This window comes from Protopterus annectens, chromosome 1.part1, assembly GCF_019279795.1.
Source record: "Protopterus annectens isolate FY-2018-M chromosome 1.part1, PAN1.0, whole genome shotgun sequence".
Taxonomy (NCBI): domain Eukaryota; kingdom Metazoa; phylum Chordata; order Ceratodontiformes; family Protopteridae; genus Protopterus; species Protopterus annectens.
The window spans coordinates 1,460,027,472-1,460,048,623 of record NC_056726.1 but is presented as its reverse complement, the minus strand read 5'-3'; positions in this window follow the sequence as shown (position 1 = coordinate 1,460,048,623).

The window sequence follows — 21,152 nt, the reverse complement described above, 5'->3', positions numbered from 1 at the left end:
TGATACAGATCACCCACCATGTCCCAGGACCCCCATTCCATGTTTCTGGAAACACTGGGAAACATAAAGGTCCTACCAAACACCCTAATATTGGGTGATTTCAATTACCCAAACATTAACTGGAAGAACTACTCAAGTACTAACTCCCTTGCCCAACATTTCCTCAAATTTATAAACTCAAACACCCTGGATCAACTGGTCAACACTCCCACCAGACGTGACAACATATTGGACCTGGTCATCACCAACATGGGCAACCGGTGCTCCACACCGAAGGTCAACCCCTTGCTGGTTAGATCTGACCATAAACAAATCACTTTTGATATCCACATTCCGCCCCACCCCCGGACAAAGAAACCACCATGAAAACCTTTTAAAAAGCAAACTTCATGTTACTTAAGACCGAGGTGAAAAGTTTCAAAGCCCCCATGCTAAAGGATAATGCTGTCCAAGCTGAAAAATCCTTTACTAATGCATTCTACTGGCACCTACAAGAATGCATGGATCATGCTATCCCAAGCAAAACCAAGACTCACTTCTCCAAGAATAGGAAACCAGTCTGGTGGACTCCTGCCATAAACAAGATTTACAATAGAAGGAGGAAACTAGTACAGAAAAGAGTAAAATCCCAAGAAGGGAAGACATCCCTAATTAGTATCAGCAAGAAACTACGATCCCTCATAAAATCAATCATGGCGAGCTTCGAAAGAAAAATTGCTAAGGAATCCAAAGATAACCACAAGGCATCCTTTAGCTATGTCAAGAATCTAAGTAGCAATGCTCAGATCTGCTTGGAGTTAGTGCAGAATGGCACAAAATACAATGAACCGACCATTAAAAACAACATCCTGGCAGACAAGTTCAGCGCAAACTTCACCCCCAAAAAGGCTCATAACCATACCAGAAGAATGTAGATCCCCTGAAATCACAGACACTCAGGTTAAAACAACCCTCTCCAAAGCCAAGAACACAGCATCAATGGGACTGGACAGTGTTCCAGGCTGTGTCCTACATGAGCTCAAAGACAGACTAACCCTCACCTAAACACACTGCTCAAACTCATCCTCTCCACAGGCTACGTACCCATAGAGTGGCGCACAGCAATGGTTATTCTGCTCTAGAAATGTGGAGCCACAACAGACACGGGAACTATCACCCTATAAGCCTGACTAGCTTGGTCTGCAAGGCTATGGAGCACATTATCATGGAACTCATTAACAGAGACATTGGGAACCTCCAAACACTGGACCCTACCCAGTTTGGCTTTGTTAAGGGCAGATCATGCCTCCTAAACCTGGTGGACTTCTTCAAGACAGTTACCAAGGCTATAGACGAGGGAAAGGTGGTACACACAGCCTACCTAGACCTTGGAAAGGTCTTCAACACCATTCCCCATTCTGGTATTATAGACAAGCTCACCAGCCTGAACATAAACCCCTACATCACAAGATGGGTTGCCAACTGATTCACGGACAGAATCCACATGATGAGAGTTGCAAGAGCTAGGTCCGACTCTAAACCAGTTACAAGTGGCATTCCCCAGGGCTCAGTCCTAGGACACCACCTGTTCAGCATATACTTCTCAGAGATACAGGCAAGCACAGGAGGACTATGGCTGACCAAGTTCTCAAACGACTACAAACTAGAGGCTATAACTGACTCTCTGGCTGACACCGACATCCTCCAAAAGGGTCTCACTGAGACGGATACCTGGTGTCAAAATCATGGCCTCAAGCTAAATGCCAAAAAGTGCATAGTCATCCCCTTTGGAAAAAACAAAGTACCCATAAACTACCACATAGGTGGTAGTCCCCTAAGTACAGAAGACATAATAAGGGATCTGTGGACCCAAGCAGATAGTAATCTCTCCTTTGATAATCACATTGCCAAAGTGGTTAGAAAATCCTTCTATGTGTCCCACCTAATCACAAAAGGGTTTGCATCCAGATCAAAAGAGGTCATTGTGCCCCTCTACTCATAACTCATCAGACCCATCTTAGAGTATAATGTCCCATTTGGGATGTATCTTACAAGACACCTGCAACAGCTGGAAAGACCACATAAGTACCTCACCAGGAGGATCACTGGCCTCAAACAGATGCCCTATGCAGCTCGACTGAAGAAACTCCAGCTGTACTCGCTTGCATACCACCTACTCAGAGGTGATCTCTGCCTGACATACAAGGCCATGTCCAACCCAGAATTTATGGACATGCTCCACCGAAAGAAAACCTTATCCCCTCGAGCCACATGTTCTAGGGATCTAAACCTCACCGCAACAATAACTAAGACATGCTGAAGGGATAGATTCCTGTCCCAGAGACTTCCCATGGTTTGGAGCAAGATTCCAATCTACATTAGGCAGAGCTCCTCGCTAACAAGAGAAACTTTGACAAGTGGATGGAAAACAGAAAGTTTACCCTGGGGATCACTTCAGTGGCTCTGCTGGACAGAGGCACAGGGAACTAATCTAAGGGGTCCGCAAAAGACAACACATTCTGGCTAGGCTTATAAATGCCTTTGGGCAGATAGCCTAGTACCTACCTATGAACCAAAAATATGTTTGTCTATATATCCCCTGTAAGGCATTTTTCACTGTTAATGCATTTAAAACATGAAATGCCACTTGAAGCACAAGCCCCCTTTTCATAAATAATTTTCCATTTATGGGAATAAGACAACTTAGAGACTTAGATATATAAACTAATGTAATCAAACTCAGTGCAGCTGCAACTCAAACACAGACACAAAACATGCATTAGCTTAATGGTAACCAACTGAATGCAGCACCATGGTGTAAATTTTGGTATATGGGATATATGCTTCTTTTAAATAAGGAATGATACTAAAAAAGACCTAATAATATTTTGTTATAACATATCATGAAATTATTGGTTGTTTATAAAATAGGCAAGTGTAACATAGAAAGGTTAGGTTACCTTGTAAAAGCAGACTTATTGTTGATTTTTTAACTTCTGTTTCTGTTATAGATTAGTTTGAGATCTTTTCTAGTATTGTTTTAAACAAAATATGAAGTGAAAGTATATATATATATATATATATATATATATATATATATATATATATATATATATATATATATATATATATATATATATATATATATATATAAGAAAAAAGGCAATATTTAGCATTTTATTTTCTTTATATATAAATTAAGAAACCAGTCATTTGTCTCTGTCTCCTTAAGGACATAATGGACCAATCCATATCTTCTGTATGTTCCTATGTTTTATTAGTTTTTAGATATGATAATGCAGGGTCCAAATCTTCAAATAATTTAGGTTCATCTGAAAGGAAAATCTTTAATCTGGCAGGAAACAGTAGATGTACTTTTATTTGCTTTTTTTTCTTAATTCTTTAATGAGAGGAAGAAATTGTTTTCTCTTAGATATTGCTACTGCAGAATAGTCATTGTCAAAATGAAGCTTACAGCTACCTATTTTGAATGATGATTTAGCCCACACTGCCTTAAGAACAAGGTGTTTATCTTGAGAGGAAAACATTTAACAATAATATACCTCAGAGAATTGTTATTTTTCAATGTAGGTGTAAGTAAGGATTTATGTGCTGTCTCTGTTTTGAAAGAGATTACTTTTGGTAAGTATAAAATTTTAGGGAGTCAGGAAAATAAAAAAAATAATAATAATCATATTATCACCTTCAGTTCTTTCAGGTAATCCAAATATATGGATGTTATTCCTGTTGATATTCTGTTTTCAAGGTAATCGGTTTTGGCTAAGAGAAGAGTATTTTGCTTTAACAGGAAATTGATATTGTTTTTATCCTCATTCAGTCTTTCTTCTATGTCAAGAATCTCTGATGCCTGATATCTGGGTCTTCTGCAGCTGCAAAGCTTAGTTGATTTACTCCATTTGTTTGGAACAGTTTTGTTTAAAATCCTCAATTTTGGTATCCAATTTATCTATCTTAAGTGATACTTATTGGATGATAGTACTGAATGAATTTCTTTTTTAAGTACATAATATTGTGTAGTTGCCTTTGTATGACTCATTATAAGGCTGGATACAGTGATGAGTTTTTCCCACAAAGAATTGAACAGGAAAATAATGGAATATGTAAACAATTATTTGATACAATCCTCAAGCAGTGCATGAGTTATGATAATTCAATTAAGTTGTTTAGAATAATTTAGAAATATAATTTCCTTTCAGAAATATATGCAGAAGCAGAGCATGAGAAAAGTGCTACTACCCTAGTCTCATCCTGGCCATGCCGACCCTATATTATTTTAACCCACACCCTTACTCTTGAAACACCTCAGACCCTGTATTTCTTTTCCAGACTACTTTTACTTTAGGTGTAGCTTCCACAAAAGCCTTTTATTATATATTTCATAAGTTCATATTCACAGTTATGCGAAAAATAGATTTTCCCAACACTTTTATAAACTATGAACAAACTTTTACACCAGCTATTCAGCTCAATTATATATTAACCTATATTCCCTCCTATACCTAAAAAATGGAATTAGTTAAGGCTGTCCATTATTTCCTTAACATTTATATCGCTGATGTTTTAATCCAAAAATCTTATTGCACTCATCCTAACCTTAAAAACATAAATCTCCCTCTAACTGCTTGCAGAAAATTTAAAAATGTATGTGCTAAATGCACCTTTTGCATCTCAAAAATTATTCAGTCTATAAATTATTTTGCAAAATTTTTTTTAACTCAGTCTGCAGAATTCACTCTTATTTTCTTTTAAGGAAGATGACAAAATTAAAATATATAAGTACACAACTGCAAATTATTTCTTTAAAATACTTAAGAATAACTTTTTTTCCAATATTCTTCTCAAAATTATAAAGAAAAGATCCAAAAGTCCTGGTCAAGCATTACTGGTGATAAAAATCGATATTTAAGTTTTCCTTTTTTTTTTTTCAAAAATTGCTATTACTAAAATGAATATCTTTCCAAAAATATTTTTATATGATGGTTTCTTTTCAAGAAATACCTAAAAGACTGTTTAAAAGTATTACTCATTTTCTCAATAAATGTATTTGGGAACCAAAATCCATTTGCATATCTTAGAATAAGCTAACCACTCCAAAATCAAATGGGGGAGTTGGCTTACCAGATTTTTATCTATTTTATCTAATTTAAAATTCTAATAGACTACTACAAATTACTACATATAAACCACTTCAGAAAACATAGTCACCACTATGGGTTAGAATTTAAACTTTTAAAAATCTCATTCATCTTAACCAATTCCCCTTCCCTTTTAGCATTAAAACCACTAATGCTGCTTTAAATCCATACCCTTTTAGTCATTTTAATTATTTAAAAAATCTTTTTTTAATTTTAAATTTAGAGAACGTTGTAGATCTCCATCAGCCCTTACATTTAAACCATAATATCAATTGTGATAATAAAATACTGTTTTTTTTTCTAATTTCCCATTAATTAAAAATAAAATGATTAAAGATTTTCTCATATCTCCCTCTACTTCACTCAAACAAAATAAAGTCAGCCTTGATCTTCCAGAATGTCATTTACCGATGTTAAATCAAAACATATATCATTAAATTACGATTCTCTTCTCTAGTACAGTTTAGTTAAAAATACATTTTAAACAATATGTGGTCCTCTTTAAATGCTTCCAAAGCCAGCTCGATTATTTATAAGTTAGCATTAAATTATAAATTCCTAAATAACTATTTAATATCCACTTACTGAATTAGGACCATTCTATAGACTTAGATTTTGTGAATCTGCCCAGTTTGTTTCAAGCAAATCTAAAATGTATACCCCTTAAAAGTGATTTCATGCACAACTAATGATTATCACCAATGCTTATATAATAACTTACAATATAGAAAAATTTTATCCTACTATGTCTTCCTCATATTTATCAAGTGAGTCTGAAAATTATGAGTATTTCATATAATATATGATTGCAAAATTTCAACTCATCTGAAACTTAACTTAAGCTGTAAACTATGAGGTTCACTTTAAAATCTAGAAATACTGACATTTTGAATTTCAGTATATCAAGATCAAATTGTTGAATCTGCAGCTGCACGAAACTGCAAAATATCGAACCTGGAAATGTCGAACCCGCAGTACTGATGGTGCGTCAGGTAAGTGTTATGTGTTTTAAGGGTTTTGGGGAGGGTTTGTGTGTTTGTGAATGTGTTGGGGAGTTTTAGGTGTGGGTTAGGGTAGGTAAGAGTGTGAGTGTACTAGTGTTGAGAGTGGTGGTGTTTGTATGCATGTGATGTGCGTTTGTGCAAGGGGGGGTGTAGAATGTGTGGTGGTGGGTTTTCTGTCTTTCTGTGTTTAGTGCGACCTCGGAGTTAGTATATATAAGTAGCGGAGGTGTGGGGGCACATCCCCCCACATAGGGGGTGCAGGGGGGCATGCCCCCTGGTTATAGGAATGGCAGGTGTGTGTGTTTGTTTTGTTGTGTTTGCTTGTTTTGTTTTGCTTTGCTTTGTTGTAGTGTCAGGAGGTAGGTGTATTTGTGTTTGTATGTGTGGTGTAGTGTTTTGTTGATGTTCGCGGTTTTGAATTTCATAAGATATTCGATATTTTGGTATTTCGAGATTATAAAGTGAATCCAAACTAGCTAGTTATGGCTTTCAAAATATTCCTATAGAATGGAAATTTGATATTTTATATCTCCCACCTATAAATCAATTCTAAAGAGTTGGGATTTTTAACAGCTATCTTTATGTTGCTAACATTTTATATTACTTAAAAGTGTCTGCTTCTCATATCTCTTAATTGGACTTTCTTCACTTAAATCACAACCCATTATTCGAAAATTCTCAAGTTTCTGACATAAAATTCATCATTAAGTAACCCTTGGTCATTGATCTTAAAATACATTTTAGTCTTTCGTTAATAAGATTAATTTTCATTGGGACATATCATCCCGTGTTTTTTTTTTTTACTTTTATACCTCTTCCATTCTTTCATTAGTGCAAATTAAACAATTCCAGTCATTCGTTATTATTTTTTAGCCATTAGTGTATACTTGCTATGCCTGTCTTTTGGATTTAATCAGTTATCTGGACTTTTATATATTGTATATAGTTATAGATTTAATTGATTGTTAATCAAGTTTTGGTTATTTTATGTTTTCTCGCTCCTGTGGTTTTGTTCTTTTTTGCATTCTTTCTAAATTTATTATGAACACAAAAAATATTTACAGTTCATAGTTGGCAAATAGAATTAGATAAATTTGACATTCTTAGGTGACTTTTAATTTTCCTAATATTTAATGGGGGTGAGAGACATGCAGCTCACCAACTGAACATGAATTTTATGACTTAGAAACATAAAGAGATATAATCCAGATGATTAATTTTCCTAATCAATGTAATAACACTTAGAAACTATTGTTTACTAATATTTGTAGGATAGTTCATAAGATTACATTTATTCTCCCATTAGGGGCCTTCGATCATTTAGCTTTAGAATTTACTTTAGATTCATATATTAAATTTAAAGTGGTTATAACAAGTTATGACTGCTCTAGTTTTAGTGCTCAATTATTTCTGAAGAAAGTAAGGATGTACATTGGATCTCTGAAGCTTCATTTGGACCATTAGCAACTCGGCACTTGTTTGAAAGCAAATTGCACAGGGTATATTATATAGTAACTATCTTATCTATTTTCACATTATAACATTTATTTTAATTGTGTTCTGCCTGACATTGCTGATATTATGTAACTTAAAATATTTTGATTGCATTGCATGTACTAGAGCTTTTCACCCCAGGCCTCTGCTTAAAAAGGGCCTTTGTGCCCAGCCAGGCATCCTCAGTAAAGAAATGTAAAATAACTAAATAAATAAATGCTCACAGGTATTAAATACATGCAGAAATTTTAGATTAATTAGTCAAAATGGATTTTATCACCATGGTAGAATAGAAAACTAAATTAGTAAGAAAGAAAAGAAGGAGCTACAAAGTATTCAAATGTTTTGATTCAAGTTCCTTAAAGAAAAAAAAAATTCAAGATTAAAGACAAGTCAACTTAAGACATCTATAACTCACTACAAAGAATCACTGACTAACATACTGATATTAAAAGTTTTATATCTACATTAGCACTGCTAAAAAGGCTAACAATAGGGTAGAAAGCAAAAACCAAGAACACCCGTTCACAAAATGGAAGAGTCCATCTGCCTACAGGAAAAGAAAGTAGTTTGATTCAGTGACTTCTTTTTGTATGAAACAAAAGCGCTTATCATTTTTTTGTGAATAAATAGGGATTTGTACTTGCCAAGGTCACTGTGGATTTGCTCAGATATAACATTGTGGAAATACAAAGTTTTGTTTTTGCAGTCTGTTTCTGACAGGAGTGACTGAATCAAAGTATTTTCTTTTCCTGGAGGCAGCTGGACTCTTCCATTTTGTGACATGTGTTCTTGGTTTTTGTATTTTGTTTGTTCTACTTTCTTCATTTTGTTAATAGGTTAAAAAGGCTAACAGTAGATGTGGTCCTATCCTTAATCGTGATATAATTCTTTGTAATTCTTTTAAAATATCTGAAGTTTTATGTGACTACTTCACCATCTTAGTTTCATCAAATACTGTACTTACTGGTAAAACCGCAATTGAAAAACAATCTTATACTTCATGTCTACTAATTTCAGATTATATTGTGAAATCTGCATTAAATATGCTTAAAAAGCAGTGGTGCTGGCCCTGACCCTATATCCAGTTGTTCATAGGTTAGTACTAGGCTAACTGCCCTTGCGAATCATTTTAGGCCTAGCCAATTATACCCTGTAAGATTCAAACCCTGTACCTTGTGTCTGCAAGGCAAACACCTTAACCATTAGGCCACCCTCCCAACCCATGATTTGCTCATACCCTGTCTGGTCAACTGATACTCCCTTTAACCTCATTATTTAACATGTTATTAGTAGCCATTACTGCCCATGACTCTTGGAGACAAAAAACTGCATTAAGACATACGAATGGATCTTTTTAATGATACTACTATCATCCAATATGTTTGGGATCATTTAAGGGCGAGTGCTTTTAGAGCTGTTTATTACTACTTCTGAACATCCATGAGAATGTACTGGCATATGTTGATCTTAAATAACATGGTTACTCAAGGAAGGTATCAATTTTTACCAATGTGACTGGATTTTTTGAATCTGTTAGTGAGACCTTAGATGATTATCTTAGTGCGAGGGTTGAATACTTACATCTATCAAGTATAGTATCCCTCTTTCAACAATAATCAATTCCCTGATACTGAAAAAGATAAATAATTATATTATTGAATGGGTTAAATATTGGCTTAGACATATAGTACTGAATGGGTTAAGTACTGGCTGAGACATATATTATTGAATGGGTTAGGTACTGACTTAGACATATATTATTGAGTGGGTTAGGTATTGGCTTAGACATATATTATTAAATGGGTTAAGTATTGGCTTAGACATACATTATTGAATGATTAGGTATTGGCTTAGACATATATTATTGACTAGGTGAGGTATTGGCTTAGACATATATTTACTGAATGGGTTAGCTATTGGCTTAGACATATATTATTGAATGGGTTAGGTGTTGGCTTAGACATATATTATTGAATGGGTTAGATACTGCCTTAGACCTATATTATTGAATGGGTTAGGTGCTGGCTTAGGCATATATTACTGAATGGGTTAGGTATTGGCTTAGACATATGTTATTGAATAGTTTAATTGTTGGCCCAGGGGGCAGCCACGGTGGTGCAGTGGTTAGCATTGGCGCCTCACAGCAAGAGGTTCTCCGGTTTGATCCTCAGTTGGGGTGCCTTCTGTGCAGAGTCTGCATGTCCTTCCTGTGGTTGCATGGGTTTCCTCCCAGTGCTCCGGTTTCCTCCCACATCCCAAAGACATGCTGTAGGTGGATTTGATACTCATAAACTAATCACTCTGGATGTCCACACCCCAACTAAGGAAACCACAGTAAAACATTTTTCTAAAGCAAACTTCATCTTACTTAAGACAGAGGTGGTAAGTTTCACAGCCCCCATGCTAAAGGACAACTCTGTCCAAGATGCAGAAACCTTTACAAATGCACTCTATGAGCACCTGCAAGGATGCATGGATCATGCCATCCCTATCAAAACCAAGACTCACTCCTCTAAGAGAAGGAAATCAGTTTGGTGGACCCCTGCAATAAACAGGCTATACAATAGAAGGAGGAAACTAGTTCAGAAAAAAAGCAAATCCCAAGAAGGAAAGACATCCCTGATCAGTATCAGTAATCAACTAAGGTCCCTCATGAAATCATCCAAGGCTAACTTTGAAAGAAAAATAGCCAAGGACTCAAAAGATAACCACAAAGCTTTCTTTAGCTATGTTAAGAATCTAAGTGGCAACTCGCAGATATTCACTGAACTAGTGCAAAATAGCACAACATTTACTGAACCCACTGATATTGCCAACATCCTGGCAGATAGATTCAGTGCAAACTTCACCCCACTCTCACCTTCAAAAGGGCCCACAATAATACCAGAAAAGTGTAGTGTCCCAAAAATCACAGACGCACAGGTGAAAACAGCCCTTTCAAAAGCCAAAAACATGGCGTCAGTGAGACCAGATGGTGTCCCAGGCTGCGTCTTGCATGAACTACAGAACAAACTAACCCCCCACCTAAACACGCTGTTCAACCTCAGCCTCTACACAGGCTACATGCCCATAGAATGGTGCACAGCAATGGTTATTCCTCTCCACAAAGGAGGGGCCACAACTGACCCTGGTAACTATTGCCCCATAAGCCTAACTAGCCTGGTCTGCAAGGCTATGGAGTGCATCATCATCATGGAACTCATTAACAAAGACATTGAGAACATCCGAACACTTGACCTGATCCAGTTTGGCTTTGTTAAGGGCAGATCATGCCTACTAAACCTGGTTGACTTCTTCAAGACAGTCACCAAGGCCATAGACAAGGGGAAGGTGGTTCACACAGCCTACCTTGACCTTGCCAAGGCTTTCTACACCATTCCTCACTCGGGTATTAGAGAAAACCTCACCAGCCTGAACATAAACCCCTACGTCACAAGATGGGTTGCCAACTGGCTTACAGACAGAACTCACACGGTAAGAATAGCGGGCTCCAGGTTCGACTCTAAACCAGTCACAAGTGGTGTCCCACAAGGCTCGGTCCTGGGACCCCTACTGTTCAGCATATACTTCTCAGAAGTACAGGCAAACACAGGAGGACAATGGCTAACCAAGTTCACCGATGACTGCAAACTGGGAGCCATAACTGACTCTATGGCTGACACGGACATCCTTCAAAAGGGCCTTACTGAGACGGACACCTGGTGTCAAAGTCATGGCCTCCAGCTAAATGCCAAAAAATGCATAGTCATCCCATTTGGGAAAAACAAAACACCCACGAATTACCACATAGGTGGCAGCACCACTTAATACAGAAGAGGTAATAAGAGATCTGAGGACCCAAGTAGATAGTAATCTCTCATTTGACAATCATATTGCCAAAGTAGTTAGGAAATCCTTCTATGTGGCTCATCTAATTGCTAAAGGGTTTGCATCTAGAAATAAAGAGGTTATAGTGCCCCTCTACTCGTCACTCATTAGACCCATCATAGAGTACAATGCCCCATTTGGGATGTACTTCACAAGACACTTCCAACAGCTGGAAAGACCACAAAAGTACCTCACCAAGAGGATTACTGGCCTCAAATATATGTCCTATGCAGCCCAACTGAAAATACTCCAGCTGTACTCAATGGCATATCGCTTACTCAGAGGTGATCTCTGCCTGACTTACAAAGCCATGTCCAACTCAGAATTGATGGGCATGCTCCACCTAAAGAAATCCAAGTCACTGCGAGCCACGTGCTCTAGTGAGGTAAACCTCGCCACAACAATAAATAGAACATGCTGGAGGGATAGATTCCTGTCACAGAGACTCCCCATGCTTTGGAACAAAATTCCAAATTACATCAGGCAGAGCCCCTCACTAACACTCTTCAAGATAAACCTTGACGAGTGGATGGGTAATAGAAAATACACCCCTAGGATCACTTCATTGGCTCTGCTTGACAAAGGATCAGTTACTTAATCAATGGGGTGGCGAAAGCCAACACACTCTGGCTAGTCTTATAAATGCCCTTGGGCAGATCGCCTAGTACCTACCTATGAACCTATAAATTGGCCCTAGGTGTGAGTGCGTGTATGTGTGTGCCTTCCATGGAAGGTTGGGTGCTGGGCTGGCAGCTCAACACTGTAAAACTCCACAGCCAATCATGAGCAGACAGGTGATCCGCTGTGGCGACCCCTAACCAGGAAAAGCCGAAAGAAGAAGAAGATGTTGGCTCAGACATAGATGTCAATGTGTTAAAGTTCAGGGCCACTCTTCAAAATGGCCAGATATTACTTTTGCTGTTCCACAGGGATCAGTTTTGGGCCCTGTTCTTTTCTTATTTGTATTTTCGTTTTTGTCTATTAAGAGTTTTTGGGTGTCTAAATATGCTGATGTCATTAAATTATGGGTATTGTAACATTATCAGATTATTTAGCTTTCAATTCACATGTATCCAAGCAATTTGAATTGTTAAACAAAATGGGTGTTAATATAAACCCATCTAAGAGTAGTGATATGTATTTTTGTCAGCTTCAGACCTGAACAACATTTTATTTTGGGAAATCAGGTTATATAGCAAGTGACTGAATACAGAGACCCTCGTGTAACTTAACATTTAAAAAAATATATGCATGTGCTGTTGAGGCAAAGGCAATACATGCCATGGACCTCCTTATGAGAATTTTCTTACCAGATCGGTTGCAGAACTATTGAAATTACTTATAATTTATCTTAGACCTAAAAATTAATACAAGTCATTATTTGGTACACATTTAAGAGATGACCACTCCATACTGGAAAGTCTTCAAAAAAAATTTTGTAAAAAATTTTGAAGTACAAGATAATCAGATATCAGGAGTACTAAGCTAAGTGAATTTGCTACAGTTATTACTGGCCATTCAGCAGATTGTGTGCATCTTTCCATAGACCTTTGTTAAATACTGAGTTATTGCAATGAGACCAAACTTGTAATGGGGCAAATTATACCTTTCAAATAGGAAAATTGAAACTGACCATCCAAAAAAAATTCGAAGACGCCCTAAAATCTCATTATCTAAATAATCCTTCCTGCTCATGCCTTAGAAGCAAACCTCCTTACTCAACACGCACGACACAGACTCCCAGACTCCTCCTTAAACAACACGCACGACACAGACTCCCAGACTCCTCCTTAAACAACACGCACGACACAGACTCCCAGACTCCTCCTTAAACAACACGCACGACACAGACTCCCAGACTCCTCCTTAAACAACACGCACGACACAGACTCCCAGACTCTTCCTTAAACAACACGCACGACACAGACTTCCAGACTGGTATATAAGTACACTAGCCAGTCACAAAAATACTACACTGTCTGCAAATGAATTTACTGTATCAAAATCCAGGTGTTTTCACTGTCGTAACATCTTAGCCTATGTTATGCTTTCCTAATGCATTATCAATGTAAGCCTATACATTTGTAAATTGTAAAATGTATTATTACTATTATATTTGTAATACTTTTAAATCTTATATTAAACTTTATCTCTTATTGTAATACTCTGAGGAGCTTTTCTCCTTGGGCCTCCAATGAAAATGGGTTTTTGACCAAGTGGACCTTCCCGGTCAACAAATTCTAATAAATAAATAAATAATAAAATACAAAACCACTTTTAGATAATAAGGATTATCACCGAAAGTATTGGGAGATCAGGTAACAGACTGCCATTACAAGTAAGAAAATATAATTCATTAGAATCATTCAAGAAATCTTGAGATGCTTGGCTTGGTTTGAATGTTTGCTCTATAGCCTTACAGCCTTTGGTTTGATGGTCTTTGACCTTTATGCAGCTTACCAGAAACTATGAAACTATGAAAAACTGTGATGCAGATATTGTTTTTTAAAAATAAATACTGTTTATTATTATTTTTTTTACTTGTAAAAACCAGATGGATGAAACAGTAAATTGTAAACCTGTACTTAAACACGTGGTGTACAAAGTGGAAGTAAAAGTAAGAAGGCAAGGTAGGGAATATCAGAGGCTAGGGAGAAGTATCATAGAATCATCGAAAATACAAGCAGTGTGTGTGTGTGTGTGTGTGCGTGTGTGTGTGTGCATGTATGTGTGTGCGCGCGCGTGTGTGTGTGCGTGTGTGTGTGCTCGCGTGTGTGTGTGTGTGTGTGTGTGTGTACATGCATACTCATGTCTGTGTAACCATGTGTGTGCATACATGCGTGGGGACTTTTTTCTGTAGCGTAAACTTGAGCACTGTTGTCTTGACATAACGGCCATATTAGTTGTATGATAAAACAATGGGCGTACTCATTTAGGTTTACTACTTCAGCAAAATCACACCTCCCTGTAGGTAACGAAATTATTCAGCCTTGTTATCATATTGCACACTGTCCTAAACTGAAAGAATCTGCTTCCTGGACAGTGAATGGAAGTCTTGCTCTCAGACATCAGTTCACAGTCTGAATTGATCTCGAAGATGAAAATACATTCAAAATCAAGAATGACTCTTCAAGAGGTGAATTTATAGCAGGAAATGTCATACCCAGATCTAGACCCATGTATGCAGCATTGCAGCGAAGATCTTTGGCTGTTATGCGATGTTGTGATGATGTTGGGTTCTAGGGCTTACCCTGCTGTTTTCCCACATAGGTGATTTTGTTAGAGTTGCACAGTATACATGAGCAGAATGTGAAACTCAAACCCAACTCTGCATGACGTAAGTAAGTTACATTTCATTACATTACCTACACACTTGTACTGCAATGAGAGTGGGACAGTTTCCTAAGTGTTTTGAAGCTGCTGACTGTAAAGACCCAAGACTGTCTTACTCCTTTTGCAATTGCATCTGATGTAATTGTACATCTTTTAGCCAAATATTTAACTATAAATCTAAGTTTTGTAAACCACTCCAAACAAAAGCAAAGAAACATATCAGAAAAGCATTGTTTTATCATCCTTGTTACCACTAAATGACCTGTGACTGCCAATTACTACTTAGCATTTTTGTTACAGAAAAAGTAAACCCCATTTGCAGCCTGAGTAGAGTCTGAAATTAACTGTTTACCCAGCCTCAGACTGCTGCGCTCTCCTCTGATTCCTGAGCAGCTTACAGTGACTTGGCTTTGAATTTTTTCCTGAGAGGAATTAAACTGGATTTATTTGAAGCATTTTAAGTTGTCCTGGAGCTATACCAGTTCTGATTTATTTTGCTTTCTAATAACATATTTTCATAGTCAATTGCAGAATCATCTATACTGAGGCACTAGTTTCCATGGCTACAATATCCACATCTGAATTCTGATTTTATTTACTCTTCCCTTGCCTCTGATAGTAAGAGTTTTAATACTGGCATCCACCTATCACTGAAACCAAAATGCACAAGGCCTTAATTAATCCCATTGCCCTGTAGTTACTAAGATCACCACTCTTTTTTGGGAAGAACTGCACTGTGGGGAGTTTCTGCTGCTTTATTCTTCTACTGGCCATTTCAGTTAATCTACACTAAAATATCGTAGCTTAAAAACTTTATCCAGATATTTGCTTCCTGTGTTGATACAAAAGTCAAAATGAAATCCCCTGGCACACCTTCCAGTTTTGCTGAAATTCTGTTATGTGGCTGCTCGAAACATGCTTATAGCTAAAGCATCTTCTTCATGTGGTAAAAACATATTCTTTACATTTGTGTCTTTATTTTCCTGCAGCCCTATGGCTTAGGGTAAACATTTGTGTGCTATAACATCAGCATCCATAGTTCTGTCCTGGTTTTTATTCCCTTTGTGTCTGGAGATTGTACCATTTTATTTGTTAGAGTGGATCAGTCTGTTCTCACTAATAACAAACATGGTGTTTGAACTTGTAACATTTAACCATCTCTCTCTCTCTCTCTCTCTCTATATATATATATATATATATATTGAATTTGCACTTGTGGTCTGGGGTATGACTCTAAAGGGACTGTTACAGACCTGCTCACTTACTGGTTAAGTAAGAAAAACATTATCATAACATTCTGGAAATATGTACTGCCTTCTTCATTAAGGAATTACTTCTTCCTGTCAAACTTTTGATAATTCTTCTTTTCTTACCTTCTGTCACCCATGCAGCTTACCTGTCCATGGGGTTGTCACCACTTACAACTACCAGTGAACCTTCTTCTTTGTCTCCTTACATCTCCTACATTGCATATTTTCCACCCATCCAAATTCTAACTTTCTGGAAACAATAAGATTTCTATATATCATCCTGTTTATCAAGGATATCTTATTCAAAATAACATTTACCATAACATACAGACAGAAACTAAAATCTGACTATGGAGAAATAGGGAAAGATAAGAGAGTGGTAAGTAAAAGCCTGGAAATCTGAGAGATAATTAACCAGTTTTATATAAACAGACAATTTTAGTCATATACAGTGTGTGTGTGTGTGTGTGTGTGTGTGTGTGTGTGTGTGTGTGTGTGTGTGTGTGTGTGTGGCATGTTGTGTTTATGTTATGTACAACTACATGCCTGGATGCACAAATGTATGTGCGGTATGTGTGTGTGTGTGTGTGTGTGTGTGTGTGTGTGTGTGTGTGTGTGTGTGTGTGTGTGTGTGTGTGTGTGTATATATATATATATATATATATATATATATATTTACAACTAAAATGAACCACACTCAAAAAATGAATGAAGAGAAGAAATGAAGACATTTTAACTAAGAAATGAACTTTGTGACAATAACAGCATTCAAAGAATAGTAAATCACACCAATAACTCTTGAAGTAATTTATCACTTTCGTCTTGTTTATTATCAAGACTTCTTCAGAAAGACATGTTTCATAACTGTGAGCAACCATTTTCACTTCCTTTAAATAGATTAGTTCTAGCAGGCCATTTAAATTAACAACAGTTCGTTTCCAATAGAAATGTGTGAACAGCCAGGGTGCTGTGTGCATTTTCATTAACATTACAATTGCAGTTACATAAGGTAAACTGGTCAGACAGTAATAGCCTTGTGGTGCTGTGCGCATACTAATAGGGATTGCGTGCAAAAAGGGATTGTGTGCAAAATGGGATTGTGTGCAAAAGGACTGTGCAAAAGCAAAAAAAAAAAAAAAAAAAAAAAATGGGGGAACCGGGAAGGATGAGAGTCATGCTGTGATAATTCTAATATTAACACCCAGATTGGTTCGTCCCTGATGGGACAAACCAGAAATTACATTACTTATGAGTCCATTCCTCCAAATGTAAGTATAGAAGGGCACTGATGAAGGTGGAGGAGTCAGGTAGAGAGTCCTACTATGCTTGGGTATCAGTGTGTGTAGAGAAATGTGTGCGTATGCCATCCGAGGGGAGTGGGAGGAATGTGGTGGACTTGAGGGGGCTGTTTGGGGCCACCCAGGAGATGGAGGTGGAGCGGGTTTAATGGGTAGGAGAATATTTATAATAGAGAGTCCCAGAAGACGATGGTACTGCCCGGGCTGGTTCAGAGGGTACCACCCCTTGAATGGCTGTGTGAAAAGTGAGAGGTGTTGGTGGGGTTGGCAGGGGCTAGTCTTGTGACTGGGAGCATGTGTAGGGGTAGGGTGGAGGCAAAAGTCAGAGAGAGAGGAACACATTATATTCGCTGCACAGTTGTAAATCCATAAACACATTAAATCCACTTGCACAATTCTTCAAGCCCTCATTTTCATTAACATTACAATAGCAGTTACGTAAGGTAAACTGGTCAGACAGTAATAGCCTTGTGATGTTGTGCGCATACTAATAGGGAAGTTGCATACTTAAATGAATGTGTAAAAAATAAGATTGTCCCTAAGGGATTAAGACTGTGGCGTTTTCCATCAGGGTTGGTGGACAATTCCCTTTTTCATCAAGAACTGCTTGACTTGTTCGACCGTCAGGGCATAGAGTTCTTGGAAGCTCTCATTGCCTTTTATTCCAAAGATATTGCAACTCTGTCCCTCGATCTGGAAGTTTTGGAAAAGTCTATAACATCGGACAGTGGATTTTTCCGCTTTAAATACGACTATTGTCGTATTTTCTCTAGTATCGAGGCGAGTATGGAAAAATTGTTACTCACCAAGAAGAAGAAATTGAATAGGGACTTAAGAGACTATGCTAATAAATGTGCTTATCCTAGGCCTCCTCGTATCACACATATACCCCATAATGAGGACAATAGTCATGTGGAATCAAATAATGTAATGAATTCCACAAATACTATTGGTAATGGTAATAACCAAGACAACTCTTCTGGACAAAGACAGGGCACTAGAAGGAGCCCAAGGCTCAACAACAACAATGTTGGTGCCAGTAATTCAGACCAGAGTAATGTACCAGAGTATATTCCTAGGGATAATAGTCAAGCACAAGACTACTCTATGGGGAATATGAACCAACAGGAAGGCCAGGATTTTCGTCAGGCCAACAACTTTCGTGTCACCAATCGTATCAGGGGTCAGACAACGAACAACACGAAGAACAAGAGACGGGGAAGGAAGAGATGATCCATTTCCCCAGTTTTGGCCTTGAACCAAGCATTTTAGTCAGCTCTTATAGTGACTTCACTGTGTATAATTATACACTTATTGATATTCATCAAGACATAGTTGACTTTTTTGCTAAGGACTTATCCTTTGTCCCAGGGCAGTACATGGATATAGGTAGAACGCTTGTTGACCTTAAAATATATGTTAGGAAACTTAACCTCAACTCCCTAATGGGTAATGATACCCCAATACTCAACACTCTAAGGGTTTCTAGTACATACAATCCACCTCTTCATCCCATTTTAGCGGTCTTTGAGAAAATGTGTGAGATCGACCTTTGGGCAATTAAGAACCAGGTCATGTACAGTAATCAAGGGCATCTCAACAACATTACTATGTTAGAATGGGACTTTCTCCGGTTATTAAAGGACTGTAACATCCGGGTCATGAAACCGGACAAGGCTGGGGGGGTTGTATTGATGGATCACTACAGGTATGTAGAGTACATGCTGGAACATTTGAGTACACCTGTATACAAAGAGGTATCTCTCAATGAAATACATGGTGCCTATAGAATGATTAACAATACCTTACATGACCTGTTTTTGGAAGGTTTTGTTGATCTAAGCACATATAAATATTTACAGATGGCAGCACCAAGAATCTCAACTTTCTTTGGTACACCTAAATTGCATAAACGAACATATGCACCACCTTTTAGGCCAATTGTTGATGGGAGGGGCTCGGCTACCTACGCATGTGCCAAATTTGTTGATAGCATCATCAAACCTCTTTTAGAACAAGAGACGCACATTTGTAAGGATTCCTGGTCCTTTTTAAAAGACATCAATATGGTAGAATACAATGTAGACATGGTATTTCTCACAATAGACATCAAAGACCTGTACACAGTCATACCACAACAACTAGGTCTCAGTTGGGTCAGGGAATTCATGTTTGCCAAGAAAGTAGATGATAATACCATCTATTTAAGTGAAACACTTTTGGAACTAGTTTTATCCAATAATTTTTTCATGTTTGAGAATACTTTTTACCTCCAAACATCAGGTGTTGCCATGGGTTCACCTTGTGGTGGTTCATTTGCAAATGCAGTTTTAGCACATTGGGAAGCTGAATTACTTTTCAAGGACGATTTATTCCAACAATATGTCTCCTGGTACACTAGGTACCAGGATGACATTTTTTGTATTTGGAAGGGTGGGAAAGAATTGATACCCTCGTTCATTGAAAGAATGACTAACATGACTGACTTCTTAGAGTTCACTTTCAACGTAGCGGACACAGAGATAAACTATTTAGATATACTATTAACAAAGGACACTATTAACCAAAGACTTAAAAGCACTATATATAGAAAACCCACATATTCTAATAGTTTGTTGCATTTTTCTAGTAACCACCCTTACTACCAAAAAAGATCTGTCATAAAGGGCCAGCTTGTAAGGGCAGCACGCATGGTAACTGACGACCATGATTTTCAAACTGAATGTAACAAACTAAAGAATATGTTTTTATCAAGGGGTTACCCATTCAATTTAATTAATAACATCATTCTGGAAGTATCCAATAAACGTAATGAGGGTCATTTCACCCCCTTACTTTCTTCTAACATTACTGTAGAAGTGAATGTCGACATAGGAAATTCTTCTACTCCTATGGGTTCCCTTAGGAACAACAGACAGGATGACATCAACTATCGTGTGTCTTTTGTACATACTTTTTCTTTGGATTTTGTCAAAATTAGGGAGATCATTAACAAAAACTGGGATGTGATCAACCATGACAGTACCCTTTCTGGTATCCTGGGTGTAAGACCAAAATTAACATATAGGAGGGGACAAAATCTAAAACCTATTCTAGAGAGACCACCGAATAAAGCTATTTCTAACAGGCTGCACGGCATGCACAAGTGCGGTGCTTGTGCACAATGCAGGTATATTAAAGTTGGCACACAATTCACCATTAATAACAAGATATATAAAGTGAATAACCACTTCAATTGCGAGTCCAAATCAGTGGTATATGTCGCTCTGTGTAACCAATGTAAAGCTTTTTACATTGGTAAGACGGAGCGTAAAATCAAAACTAGAATCTATGAACACATGTATGCTGTTAGCAGGCACGATGAAAACAATGCCTTAGCTAAGCATACTTTGGAATATATAGGGCATACTTTCAGCTTTGTTATAGTGCAACAAAGAACCCCAGATATAAGAGGGGGTCCATGGCAAATTAGATTGGAAATTGACGAATTAATGTGGCAGATTCGAACTAGGGCACATCTTCTACCAGGAATTAATGAGAATCTGTCTATTAAATGTGTGCTCAAGTGGTTGTCTTATAACAGATAACAGAATTTAAACATCTTATAAGTAAATAAGAACATAGTTGCAGTTCAGCTCATTGCCCCTCAGGTCATGCCATTAGTACTTGGGATTACACAAAACTAATTTCAAAAGGTCCGATTTCACTTATTAGTATTTGAAAGGTAATGTAATACATTAAAATTAGTTTATATTTACAAAGGTTTGT